General features: G+C 36.3%; 1 protein-coding gene and 1 long non-coding RNA gene across 2 annotated transcripts in view; both read left to right on the top strand.

Annotated features, from left to right (window-relative positions):
• Positions 1-13,020, top strand: part of LOC149551296 (uncharacterized) — an 82,929-nt gene that overhangs the window by 62,368 nt on the left and 7,541 nt on the right. The window lies entirely within an intron of this gene.
• LOC149551297 (uncharacterized) lies at positions 7,833-8,273 on the top strand. The gene is made up of 2 exons (XR_016352723.1): positions 7,833-7,926; positions 8,084-8,273. It is a non-coding gene; the product is annotated as an uncharacterized LOC149551297 (long non-coding RNA).

The raw sequence follows: 13,020 nt of genomic DNA, 5'->3' as shown, positions 1-13,020 counted from the left end.
ATCTTAACGGGTATCTCAGCTTGCAATATTTGCCGTACAATGTTCTGTTCTGCACAGTTCCGGAAGGAGGTACTTGGCGGGTCCTTCAGGTGTGCCGTTTCTGCCTGTGTTGCTTTCTGGATCTCTGCCCGTGCTTCCTCCAGTCTCTTTTTTTCTTCCGCCAAATTAGGGTAGAGCTTCGCCTACTTTCGTGTGATAGCCAAAACTTCTTCCTCGTCCGTCCCGACGGCAATCAAGTTTACTCTGGACTTCGAGCACTTAGTAACATCATGACCGCCAGGTCCACACCATCGGCATAGCAACTTCGGTGTGTTCATCGTTGTGCACTCTCGGGCGAAGTGACCCCACAGATTGCATGCGTGGCATTGAACAATCGGTCGACCATTCGCATCATACTGAATTCGACTCCTTCCGCCTGTATTGTTGTTGCCGCCATTGTTGTTATTGCTGTTGTTTTGATTGCGCCGGTTGTTTCTATATTCGCTTGATGTGGCACCTTCCGTACTGGTGTTCTTGTTCCCTCCTGACGGGGATGCCTCCTGTGTCAGGAACACTTATTGCGGTGTTCTTGTTTTCAAATTAAAAGGGCATTCCTTTACCAGGTGTCCCATAATCTGGCAAATTTCACAAAATTGATCTTTCGGGCAGGATCCCTTCGTATGGCCTTCTTTCTTGCACTCCGTACACCATAGGTCATTGCCCTTAGTCTTCTTGTTCAGGTTTTTGAATTCTTTCATCATCCGAAGCATGTCCTTTTGAAGGGCACGAACCTTCTTGTTGCTTCCCTCGTCATCGCTGCTATCTTCTCCTGAAGATGCATCGTCATCTGAATCGGACGAGCTGTTCTTCTTCTTCTTCTTTGTCTTCTGGTCACTTTCGAGGTTCATTGCCCGATTGTACGCTTCATTGTATGTTGATGGTGGCACGATCTTCATTTTTTTCCGCAGGTTCGGGTGAAGGCCTTCAATGAACCATCTTTTCTGGAGCCCATCTGCCAGTTTATTCTCCATTTTACTGATTAAGTCCTTCAACCTCCTGGCGAAGACCCGTACTGTTTCATTCTTCTTTTGTTTGGTATTGAATATCTCCGCTACAATTTCATTATCGTCGCACAGAAGTTGAAATTCTGCGATGAACTCCTTAATGTTATCCCAACTGTTTAACTTTTGTGGATCAGTATCAATAAACCAATCAATCGCAACACCCCGTAGGGTAGCGGGAAATTGTCGGATCCATTCATTTGTATCTGTTATGCCATTTGCCCTCCAGATGGTTTCACATGTTTTACAATGTCGAATGGGATCAGCTGCTTCATCACCATCAAATTTAGGCAACTTTTCCTTCGGACCTGCCATTATCACTGTATGTTGAGGGTTTTGTTGTGTACCTGCGCTGTTTTGCACACCTGCGCTGTTTTGAGCACCCGTGTTGTTCTGAGCTCCCGCGCTGTTCTGCACACCTGCGTTGTTGTGGACACCCGCACTGTTCTGCACACCCGCGCTGTTTTCGACTTCCGCGCTATTTTCAACACCCCGCTGTTTTGGACTTCCGCGCTGTTTTCAACACCCGCGCTATTTGGTGAAGAAGAGGGTTCGTCAACCGAAGCTGTTCGTTCCGAAAGTATATCTCGGACGAAGAGGTCACTTTACGCTCGTGCTCCTTCAGCACTCCGAGCCGTGCGAATCGATCTCCTTCCGTTAGGATTCTCTTCTTGTGGCGTATGCAAGTTCAGAAATTCCTCCCTCGCTTCTTCCACCAAATCAAGCCGTTGTCGAGTCTCCTTCAACAATCCTTCCACGCTCTTGTTTCCGTCGGCAATCTTTTGAAATCTCCTTTGAGGCTCTATCTGCTGAGCCAAAATTAAATTTTCCTGCGCAACGCGTATGTCATCTTTTTCCTTCAGCTTACTCTTATCTTTGTTCAACTGATTCGGCATTTAATTCATATCCGACTGCTTGCATACCAAGTCCATCGGGCAACAACGCCAATTGTTTACCGCATAGGTTAATTAAGAATTGCACACAGATAATGAACACAAACTCAAACAACAGAACTCTTTTTATTATTCGCATATGCCAAGATATTACATTATGCTTTCATGATAAGATCTCATGATTACAATGCTTCTCGAAGGGGTTATAAATACTTTTCGAAGAACTTTCCCAAAGGAGTTCGTCGGTCAGATACAACATGTTGCTACATACTATTTAACCGTCGGCTACATCACAAGAACTTTCCCGAAGGGACCCGTCGGTTGATACAAAAACATTTCCGAAGGGTCCTGTCGGCTGACAATACTTACAAGGCACTCTTAATTTTGGACTCAAATACAAGAAAGTTGACTTAGATTTACATGGATTCATTGATTCAGATTGGGGTGGAAGTGTTAAAGATAGAAAAGGTACTTCAGTATGCTGTTTCAGTTTAGGATCAACGATGATATTTTGGATATGCAGAAAACAGTCTTCAGTAGTTCAGAGCTCCACAAAAGCCGAATACATTGCAGTAGCGGTGGCTTCTCAAGAAGCAGTCTGGCTTAGGAAGTTACTTGTGGGATTATTTGGGCAAGCCATGAATCCTACGATTATTCATTGTGATAATCAGAGTTCCATCAAGCTTTTAGTGAATCCAATTTTTCATGACAGGTCCAAGCATATTGAAATTCCTTACCATTATGTAAGAGATATGGTAGACAGGAATTCTGTAAAATTAGAATACATTGACAGCAGACATACTCACCAAACCTCTATCTAGAGTGAAGATAGAACACTTCAGGAGGAGACTATGTATGGTTGAGTTGTAATCCATATGTACTCTTTTTATTATTAATAAAATTATTTTATTTTATTTTGTCAGGCTATTGACTGTTATGGGCTCCACCATTTGCATTCATTATTTAAGAGGTGACAATCCCTGAAATAATGAACAATTGTATAAAAGATATTATGAGAGATGACGATCTCTTAGATAATGTGCCAAATAGTAGAGTTCTACTGTAAGATCTAGTTGAGTTTTAGATTGTATTGTGATGTGGACATTGCTATGTCTATGAATCACAATTTGGATAAAGGAAGAATTTTAGTATTGTCCGGATTTATCCTATATTCTGGTAGATCTTAAACTCAGGATCTTGTTGTGATATAGAAATACCAGTTTCTATGAGTCACAACTTGGATAAATGAAGAAATTAAATTGCTCTTCAGATTTATCCTGTATCTTATCACTAGCAGCAGTGATTTGTCATATCATAGGTTTAGTAATATGACATTGTATCATGTGTTCTATGATACCAAATACTAAGAAGATTCAGATAGATATTGAGTATTAATTCTTGCTTTACATCTCTATTGATGTTGCTAGATATAATATCTCTCTGTATGATTATTAGGCTAAGAGGGAGTGTTAAGTATTTAACCTGATAACATACAGGTCTGGAAGTGCAGACCATATTAGACCTTCTTACCTTAAATACCACAAGTGTTCCTTTGAATAATATAACCTTCTAGAGAGCTGACGACTTCTTAGAAATTGTTTGGAAATAGTTAACTAATCTAACACACTTTGTTAGTTAGCAAATGTTATAACTTTCTTTACTAATCGCCAATTTCTAGAGGGGTTATATTTGTTAACTTAGAAGAGACATGACTCTTTGAGGGACATACACTTAGTATCGATATTTAAGGAGGTTATTGGTGTAGTTTTGAGGGCACACAATTACAATTGAGTCTGCTCCTCTAAGCATCAATATCCAGTGATTACATTGCAAAGATACTCCCATTCAAGCAAAGGTTAATTATTCCTTCTTTCATCGGCATAGAGAAGTTCAGTGTTCAAACACAGATTACACAATTAGGTCGGTTTCTTCAAGCAATATCATCCTACTAATCTATTGCAGAAGTATATAATTTTCTGATAGAAAATATAGGTGTCAACTTCCTCAATATTCAGATCATTAGAAGACCATTCTCAGAACTGAAATAAAAGTCTGATTCAAAGTATACAGAATCTTTACAGTAGTTCCTAGTTACCTAGGGGCTTTGTTGGCATAATCTTGGCCCTTGATCTTGAATCAATCCTGACCATTTTGTACTTGAACAACTATAAAAGGCTAGGCCTTATCATTTGTAAAAGAGAGATGTGGAGAGATTGTTGCAATAATATTGTGAAAATTGTTCATAATTCATTGTTAATGTTCATGGTGGATTACTTGTATCATTTTGGAGTATTGTGTTTTTCTACATTTACACAGAGTATATTTTCATTTATATTAAGTCAGAGTAGTAGTAGTTGAATGGAAGATGTTATTGAATGGTGAATTATGGTAAAATTGGTGCCCATAACTTTTGATTGCAAGTATTAGTATAAGGTTAGTTTGGGCCAATCGCAAGCATTTGACTTAAATTGGATATATTCATGTGAATTGCACCATCATTGAGTATTTGAGTGAGCATTGACAATATGAAACTTTTTTCTATATCATTAGAAGCAAGCACCCTCGAAGTGGCGAAAGGAGTGGTTAGATTTTCGCTTAATCTTCAATGATCTCTTGCATTCTTAAAGTTAGATTAAATTCTCTAAACCCTTTATCCCTTTGCATTTTGTTTGATTAGTAGTAGTTGATGGGTTGAAATCATAGTTCCGAGAATCACGACGATTCATGTGATTCACGCGATTCGATTCAAGCCAAACGATTTTTTGTGAATCAGTGAATCGAATCAGTGATAAAGGGTTTATGAAATAAGTGACAAAATTTCAAGGGTTTTTTAAATTTGCTGACTCATGGTCGATTTGATTCCGATTCATGGCCGATTCACGATTCAATTCGGCCTTGCCAATTCCGATCTGATTCTGATTCTTGTTACTTTGGTTGAAATTGTCATATCATTTGCATTTACAAAGTTGAAGGTCATAAATGAATAATGCAAGTCCTTAAGTGATACCTAGCATATCATATTAGTACAATTGAGTAAAGTTCACGTTAAGAAGGAACTTTAAGGTTGTCTTAGTTGATCACATAGTTATATACCTTATTTAGCATGTACACTTCCTTGAAAGAGAGGATTTTATATTTGGTGTTTAAGTCTGGAATACCGATTGTATAATTTTGTATGTTGATGTGGTCATGAAAATCACATCAATAGTGCATGGTTTACATCCTCCAATATTTAATGCTATGGTGTTATCTTTGTTATCTTTCCTATGGCATAGATTACACCCCTCAAATATATTATATCTTAACATTTGGAGGACCTTGTTATTTTGTGATGTCTTTTGTGGTTAGACTTCTATTGTGAGATAAGAAATTTCTAAGAAACTATGTCTAAGATTAGAGGTCCAGAATGTTGAAGATGGTAGCTGCAATAGAGATCTTTATCTCTGGAAATATGAACGTTATTACCGTTATTGTTACGTTCAGCTGAAAAGGACACTTATGTTTAATTGTAATATTAAATGTAAATGACGTGTCATTCTCATGCATTGAGGCATGAATATTCGATGAGTTGTAATTAATTATAGGAGTTATAGGAATCTCAAGAGACCTTCAGTTATAATGTGAAGAGTCTCTCCTATTGTTATATATATCACATCAAGTGATAGGCTTTGTACACTTGAACATTTCATTATCAATAAAGATATTTTGTGTTGTGTGGCTAGGTTTTTCCCTTCATTCTCGAAGGGTATTCCCAGGATATTTCTGATGTTCTTTGTTTCAGTTTTATCTCTTTCTTATTGCTGATTATTTCATAGTTTTTTGGGCTCTAGTTTCAACATGGTATCAAAGCCTAGTTAATATCAGTTTTGAGGGAATTAGCCTTTGAAAATTGACTTGTGCAAAGTTTTTCTTCCTCTCATAGAGTTGTGATTATTGGATTTGTGTTTGATCAGAAGCATATAGATTTGTTGATCATCTGGGCAGAATTGTGTGAGAATTGGTTGCATGTAAAGAGGGAAAGTTGCCTTTGATTGATCTGCCTAGTTTCTGTTTGCTTCATTGTTTGCTCTTCTGTTGTTATTTGAATCTCTTTATGATCGCAAAAGTTCTCTTTTAATTTGGAAGTCAACTATTATATCAAGTTAGTTATGTTGAAAATTGTCTGGATGCTCTCCAAACGGCCTATTCACTCTCTTTATCTACCTGGAATAATTGTCATGAGTTCATGCGATTCAAATGATAGGAGTGCAATGTTTATTTCTTGATTAATGTTCTTATCTGTTTGTTTTTGCATTTTCAGTAGCACTCTCTAGCGTTGTTATTTCCTTATGCATCAGGGTTTTGCATATGATCTTGCGATCTGTTTCCTCTCATATATTTTTGGATTGCTCTACATATGTCGCGGCTTTGTATATATGTTGGTTTATTCAGAAGTTTTTCTTGGAATTTCTTTCTTTAAAAATCGGTTCATATAATTTATAGGTCGTATCTATCGTTAAGTGTTTATCATGCAAATGTCTCCTGGTCTACTTTCGTCAGTATTATTTTTAGGGTCGAGCTTTGACGGATGTTGGATAGTAGTGTTCTTTGGAGCATAAGTTAGTGTGTCTGTAACGATGAGCAACTATCTTTGGGAGCGGGAACTGGTGAGATTGTCGCTCGAATATTGGGCTGATATGGCAGCAGACTTGACCGTAGGAGAGTAGTAGATTCTTGAACACACTTAATGTGGGTTTATCCACATTATTCTTGTCGGGATCTGCATTTATCGTGCTCTGTTATTTGGTGTGCAAGCATGTCTGCTTAATAGTATGACTACTTGATGGGTATGGAAAATCACAGGTGGTCAAAGCAGGAAAACACACCATCATGGATCGAACTGCTCTCTTGCTCAAGACCTCCGCATTCTGGATGCTCTTCTTTTTTATCCCTCTACCATTCTTGATCGATGAGTTTGTTTATTTTATGCAATACGTTATGGAAGTGAAGGCTTCGATTTATATTATTGATTGCTGTGTGTTGCATCTCTCTTATTTAAGATTAAGCCTCATGTGTCTCTGTCTTTGCCTCATATTACTCTATATATGTGATAGGTAAATTATTTTGAATGCATATTCAGATTGCACTTGCATGATTATATCTTGTAACTGACGTCTCATAATCATTTTGTTATGGAAGAAGATCATTCATCATTTGTTGTTGTCATCACTCTTCTGTTACGACTATCTGAGGTGCGTAAGTTACTGTATTGTGTAGTATGTATTGTAATGACATTGCTTCAAGAAGAGTATATGGTCGGTTAGTTTTGTCTAGCAATAATTTTCTTGGAAAATATTATTTGGGTAATTTCATTAAGCTATGATTGTTTTCATATGAATATAAGTTGAAGCCTAAATGTGATGACCATGATAGTATGATTAATCTTTGGAACTTGTAAGGACATTTATTGTCATCTTGGACAAAGTTGTAGTTGTGTTGGATTGTTCTAAAGTTTAAATATGTGGAAATCCCGAGGTTTTTTTGTTGTTTACCTTAAACATTTTTGATGGGTTGATTTTATTTATCCTTCTTGATTGCAGGATGCATCAAGATTTAGGAGATTTTAGCTTCAGAGGGAGGCTTCATAATTAAGAGGGAGTACTTGTGGAATCCCTATCACTCTCATAGATGCTTGTGATGCTTGTGGGATTTATTAAATTTGAGACTTGAATGGAATTAAGTCTTGTTTTGTTATGTCTATTTCCATTCATGTGAAATCAACAATGAAATTGTAAGATCAGCTATGATAATTCTTTCACTATGTAATAGTGAACATCATGTTGAGAGAGTCCATGATGTCATCACGTTGAGAGATTCCGTGATGGGAGTTGAATGTCATGTTGAGAGATTCCATGACAGTTCACGTTGAGAGATTCCGTGATGGGAGTTGAATGTCATGTTGAGAGATTCCATGACAGTTCACGTTGAGAGATTCCGTGATTAAAGGCTTAGCTGTGAGTCTTACAAATTTTTCATGTTGAGTGATTCCATGAATGTCATTAATTGTTACAAGGTTTCATGTTGAGTGATTCCATGAATGTGATTGTTACAGGTTTTCATGAATCTTATAGAATATATTGTAAGATTTTATCATTAACATTTTGGTTGCAGTCTTGTGTGCTAAAGATCTCTCTCTGGCTAAGAGTGAGTGTTGAAGATAGTAGCTGCGATAGAGATCTTTATCTTTGAAAATATGAACATTACTACCGTTATTGTTACATTCAGCTGAAAATGACACTTATGTTTAATTGTAATATTAAATGTAAATGACATGTGTCATTCTCATGCATTGAGGCATGAATATTCGATGAGTTGTAATTAACCATAGGAGTTATAGGAATCTCAAGAGACCTTCAGTTATAACGTGAAGACTCTCTCCTATTGTTATATATATCGCATCAAGCGATAGGCTTTGTACACTTGAACATTTCATTATCAATAAAGATATTTTGTGTTGTGTGGCTGGGTTTTTTCCATCATTTTCGAAGGGTTTTCCCAGGATATTTCTGGTGTTCTTTGTTTCAGTTTTATCTCTTTCTTATTGCTGATTATTTCATAGTTTTCTGGGCTCTAGTTTCAACATAGAAAGGGGGCAGTGAGTGGAGCTCTCTGAATTATTAGAAGAATCTATGAAAATTTATTTCTTGTTACGCATTGGAGAACTTCTGTGTTGAAGATGCAGAAGTGTGAACTGTGGTTTTGATCCCAAATAGAGAATTCTCTATATGCTGTTTTAAATCCAAGTATGATGCTCCAAGGGTCCTCAACAAGGACAATCTGAGCGAATTGTCAGAATTTTAGCTCATGTGAGTGAGAAATTGCCTCTTGAATCTGTTCATCCAATTGCATGAAAATATAGAATTTTGTTAATCTTACCAGAAAAAAGTTTAGCATACAGTACAGTAAATAAATAAAGAACACCACCTTTTTTCTGTTTGCAAAGGCTACTATCGTCTTGGCAAAATGATTCCGTTATTAAGGATGAAACATCACAATATTGTCTTGTGAATTTGCAAACATTTGTAAGGCACAGCAAGGTAAATGTGTCCATATATAAAATTCTTGAAAATACTGCAATACTTTTTCATAAATGGTTTTCTATTGATTGACTTATGGTAAAAAATTAAATTACCCCTTGAAACACCAAACACAATTGGACAATTTTAGGGGTCATTGTCCATATTTTTGGAAAAGACAAGACTATCACATTATATTTCCAATGTAAAGTCTGGATTTTTTTTGGATAAAGATGCTTTGAGGTATCTGATGGAAAAAATAATCCAGAACACTCATATAACATACTTCTACTCTGTTATTTTCTCTTTTTGCCTGAAACTGTTGCAACTATAGAAGGTATAGTTTTAATTCTGGGTGGGAGTTATTAACCATCATTTCATCATCTTGAAGAAGCTTAATTAATACTCTAAGTTTCAATCAGTAGAATTGTTGATATCCTTTTTAACAGATCTTGAGTTCCTTGAAAGCTGGAAGCACAAATGTGAAGATCTTGCGTTGTGCTTTTTATCCTCCAATCTTAGAGAATTGCTTGCCAGTATGGACATACTTGTAATGGGAACCATAATCTGAATAACCTACTGATAGAATCTGGATATAGAGGTTTGGTTTAGAACTTCAATTACAACTAAACATCAATCTTCAGAACAATGGCTTTTATAAAATGGAATTGTGTGTGAGTAACCCAAATCCTTGTCCTTGATATGGGAGTTCTAATTAGTTCCTCAATCATCTTGTGAAGTTATTTACTGTAGATAACTAGACTGAATGTTTCATTAGCCATGAGATGTGAGAAAAGATAAGGTAGTTCTAAGTATTAAGATAATATCTTATACTTTCTATAATAGTCAACTACTTGTCTGTAGTCCGTCTTTCAGTCTAGATAGGAATGTTTCCTATCCCGTCTTTTTTTTCTTCAGTCCGGATAGGAATGTTTCCTATCCTGTCTCTAGTTTTGTTTCTAATTCCATATTCAGTCTACGTTCTTTCTTTTAGAAACGTCCTTGTAATTCTTTATAAGGAACACATTTGTTCCTCTGTTAATCAATGAATCATCCGGAAATTCGTTAATCTGCCAACTCTTCTTGAATCTTGTAACATGGTATTAGAGCCATGATAAGGAATTTTTCGAAAAATTTATAATTTCTTTTGAAATTATCTACACACCACGACAGTCGTCTCTTTTTTGCAGCCTCCTGATCTGCAAAATCCGTGCCTGTATCTTTGGGAAAGCTCGCAATTTTTTTCTGCAAATTGCATCCAAATCACATGCGTTTGAAGCAACTCGCGTCCATATATTTTCCAGCTCATTTGACATCAAAATCGCGATTGTAGGGTCAAGGATTAGTTCGTTTTGTTTGCATTCTTCATCATTTGCGCTCTCCCTGGAAAAAAATCTGCCATTTTTATCAAGAAATCTGAAGTTTTTTCAAGCCTTTTTCAGCCAGGGCCCTTTTTTTTCGAAACCCTAATTTTTGGGGTCGAAAAAATATTTTGTTTGCAAATTCTTGGTGGGTTTTTTGAGAGCTCAATTGGGTTGTCGTCCGTTTTTTCTGGGTGCCTCGATTTTTGAGCCAGCGGATCCAGAAAACGACAGTAGATTCCTTCTGGGTTTTTCGAGCTCTCGTCTGGGTCATTCTCTGATTCTTTTGAGTCTTTCATATTTTTGCCTCGAAGAACGTGCCTTCACAGATTTTCACAGTTTTTCATTGAAAAACGTGCCATGGCATCTCTGGCAAATATTCTGCTCGAACATAATTCCAAATTCAATGGTCGCAATTATGGAACTTGGAAGCAGCGCATCATCGCAAACTTCGAATATCGAAACACCGATCAACTTGTTCTGGGTGTTACGCAGTGTCCGACTTCTCCGGGTCCTGATCAAGGCGAAGCTGCATTTTTCACCTTCTGAATCTGTTTCTATTTTTATGGGTTTGTTGATTTTCTCCTCAAAAATTATTTCAAGTTGTCTGTAATACGCAAGGTTGTGTGAGATTCTGGGTTTGTTGATTTTCTCCTCAAAAATCATTTCATGTTGTCTGTAATACGCAAGGTTGCGTGAGATTCTGGGTTTTACCGTTTTTTCCACAAAAACGAAGTTTTGTAATCTATTTTGAGTCATAGTACTTTTCTGGCAAAGCTTCTTGGTTTTAGCATTCTGTAGATCCAAGGAGGGTCTCAATTATCACAGAATGTTCCAACATCCGTACGTTGACCATTAAGGGAGGGTATTAAGATAATATCTTATACTTTCTATAATAGTCAACTACTTGTCTGTAGTCTGTCTTTCAGTCTAGATAGGAATGTTTCCTATCCCGTCTCTTTTTTCTTCAGTCCAGATAGGAATGTTTCCTATCCTGTCTCTAGTTTTGTTTCTAATTCCGTCTTCAGTCTACGTTGTTTCTTTTAGAAACAACGTCCTTGTAATTCTTTATAAGGAACACATTTGTTCCTCTGTTAATCAATAAATCATCCGGAAATCCGTTAATCTGCCAACTCTTCTTGAATCTTGTAACACTAAGGGATGGACATATTTTGACAAATCAAGTTTTTATAAAATCCTTTCCTATGCGTCAAGTCTCTTGATGAAGAGGATTTATTTATTTAGAAGTTAGAATGCAGGAAATGTTGAAAATGATCATTATGTGATAGAGAGATAATCTTGTGCTTGAAGTTTGGATTTTAGTCATTCTTCTATTTCCATTACCTAACTGTATTTTGTTCCAATCAATTAGTCATGCCAAACTGTCTCATTTACAATCTTTTGCCTGCAATTTATGAATTGCTCATTGTATGTATACAATTGCTTTATATCTAATTCAATTAAAAACCAATTATTCAACAAGTTATAATTTGTGTGCATATGTATTTGTACTGACTGTAGTGTGAATAGCTCTTCTGCATAGTTGAACTACCTTGTGATACAATCCCTAGGTTGCATGGGTACGCATACCCACACCCCTAGGACACATACCCAAGTATCCAAATACCATGTACATGCACCCTAAGTATGGGTACTCAGTGGAGAGCATCATTGCTAAGGACCTTGATTAAGATTTCTGATTTTTGTTTTGGCTTTTTATTTGTGAATCAGCTTGTTTATCAAGCTTAATTAAATACGTAATCACATTGAAACTTTGATACTTTACTGATTAATACTAAACTATATCACTGTTCAAGTCAGAAGTTTACCATTTGCAATTGGTCATTGTTACATAATTTATGATCTTGTTGTTCATGTTTAAAGTTTGCCTTCTTTGTTAAGCATCTAAACATTTATCATATATATATATATATTTTTTTTGTCGGTAACATTTATCATATATTATTACTACTGTTTGCAAACATAATACAAATCTGAAACTGAAAACAATACATTACAATCTGCAAACTTTATCACTATTCTTGTTTTGAAAAACCATTGTCATGACTCATACTTTCATATTTTCTATAAATATTAAATTATATAATATATTTTAGAAATAAGCTTGACATACCCAAGTATACCTGTCCCATGTTGAAAAACACCCGAACTCGTACCCATTCCCTTACCCTAAAGTACTCAAGTACCCCCATTCCCATGCAACCTTGTGTAACAACCCCTTTCAATTTAGTGATGGCAGTGTCATAAGGGGGCATATTTACGCTCAAGTTGTTGCCAGGTGAGTCTTCAAAAATTCAGATCATAGTAGGAAAAATTGTGTAAAATAGCGATTTCTTGGGCTTCAGAGCTTTTCCCAAAATTTTATGAAATTGGATGTAATGATATTTTGGCAATTTCCTTCTGACAAACTATGATTTTTATCCAATTGAACAGTGTAACAGTCCCAACTTTATGCCTGCTGCATGATTTTTTCTCTTCTTTCTCAAAAAGCATTACGCTAGCCTGATTTTTCCCTCGTTAAATCACAATTATTTGATAAAATCAATTGTTGGTTTGCTAATTTATTCTGGATAAAGATTTGTGCTTTCACGATTCTGTTTATAAGGTCAAATAATATGTCTGATGTCTTGAGGCAGGGGCTTAATAAATG

Source organism: Cupressus sempervirens, chromosome 6, assembly GCF_028749045.1.
Source record: "Cupressus sempervirens isolate cs-2001-9-10 chromosome 6, ASM2874904v1, whole genome shotgun sequence".
In the NCBI taxonomy this organism is placed as follows: Eukaryota; Viridiplantae; Streptophyta; class Pinopsida; order Cupressales; family Cupressaceae; genus Cupressus; species Cupressus sempervirens.
Note: the sequence above shows the minus strand (reverse complement) of the source record. Positions and strands in the feature narration are given on the sequence as shown.